Consider the following 1,951-nt stretch of genomic DNA (forward strand, 5'->3'; position numbering starts at 1 on the left):
CATCGGGCTCCCTGCATGGAGCCTGCTTCTCCGTCTGCCTGTGCCTCTGCCTCTCTCTCTCTCTCTCTCTTTCTCTCTCTGTGTCTCTCATGAATAAATAAATAAAATCTTAAAAAAAAAACCAATTACAGTCTCCACTTAAGGTCTTCCAGAAACACAGCGACTCACAGCTTTTCTCTGGATTTTTCTGTGGGTGCTTCCACAGGTTAGAAGGGAAGAAAACTACAGCTCAACACAGGCAAGCAGAAATAACATGAAAGATTGGTGGATGCAAGGACAAAGCGGAGGAATAAGGAAGCAGGGATGTTCTAGCTGGACCGAGCCTCGGACAGAAGTGGGAGATTTTCAGAAGTCTTCCTGACCAGACCCTGGAGGGCAGTGAGCAGCAGGAGAGGAAGACATAGCAGCCCAGGGAGGCATCCGGCATCTTGCAGGAAACGGAAAGGCTTCTGCTGCCTAGGCAACTGCAGGCCTGCCCTCTTGGGAAGCTGTGCTTTCAGGAGTTTCTAGAAGAAGGCCTGGAGGAGTGGGAGGAGCCTGGAGCGGCAGGATTGGAGCTCTTGCTTCTGGCTTGCATGGAGAGCTGACTGGTGCAGTTGATCAGCGTGCCAGCACTTTCAGAAATCCTCAGCCTTTTGGATTATTTTTTAACCATTTGTATTTCTTCCTTTGTGATATGACAGTTTTTGAGTTAAATTTGGAAGTCTTCATTTCTTTTCTTTTTTAAGATTTTATTTATTTATTCATGAGAGACACAGACAGAGGGAGAAGCAGGCTCCCTGCTGGGAGCCTGACGTGGGACTTGATCCGGGACCCCAGGATCACACCCTGAGCCGAAGGCAGACGCTCAACCATGGAGCCACCAGGTGCCCCGGAAGTCTTCATTTTCAAACAATTTAAAAGTTAGCTTCATTGTGAAGGCCTCTGGGCTTTGCATCTTTATTCCCAGCAGAGTTCTTTGTCACCTAATAGGCGTCTATTAAGTGTTGAACAAAAAGAAAGCACATTGTTATCTGTGAACATCTTATTGGGGATTAATTCAGCACATTCAATCACATCTCATAACCAGACTGGGGAGCAGTGAAACTGAGGGGTTTCGCAGAAGAATTCTTTCAGTGAAACAAGGACATAAAACACACCAGATGGGGGCAGGTCCTTAAGATGAAGAGACAAAGCAGAGTTGCCCGCACCCTCTAGAATCTAGCGGTTATCACAGATTTTAAACAATAATTGCAAAGACAAGCTTGGTATTCATGACTTAGCATTCTCATTTTGTCCATTAGCCTCCAGAGAACCAAGACAGCTGGAATTTCTAAGTGTGCTGAAGCACAAATTTAAACCAAACTTAAAATAAGGTTGGGATGTATGAACAGGCCTGGTAAAGCTTTGCTTCTCTCATAGCAAATGCAGTAACTCTTGTCATGTGATAAAATATTTCGTATCTTCAAACACCCCCTCACACCATGAATCAGTGTGCAAATTGGAACAACCTTTCAAGAGGACAATTTGGCACAGGTATTAGAAGCTTTAAAAGTGCTCTTATCTTTTGAACAAGTGATTGCTCCTCTAGGAATTCAGGCAAAAGAAACAAAGATGTATGTATGTAAAGGTGTATCGTCAAAGACTGTCATTGAAGCATCAGAAAAATTGGGAAGAGACAGATCCAAAGGCCTAGGAAATTGGCTAAACTGGTTAAATAAATGATGTACCTTCATTAGTGAACGTAAAGCCAGCTAAGCATATAAACAAACACCCTTTCAAGACCAAGTAAAGATGTTGGGGGTACTTTTCATGATTCTTTTATTTTTTTTATTTATTTTATTTTTTTATTTATGATAGTCACACACAGAGAGAGAGAGAGAGGCAGAGACATAGGCAGAGGGAGAAACAGGTTCCATGCACTGGGAGCCCGATGTGGGATTCGATCCCGGGTCTCCAGGATCGCACCCTG

Source organism: Nyctereutes procyonoides, unplaced genomic scaffold, assembly GCF_905146905.1.
Source record: "Nyctereutes procyonoides isolate TBG_1078 unplaced genomic scaffold, NYPRO_anot_genome, whole genome shotgun sequence".
NCBI classification, from domain to species: domain Eukaryota; kingdom Metazoa; phylum Chordata; class Mammalia; order Carnivora; family Canidae; genus Nyctereutes; species Nyctereutes procyonoides.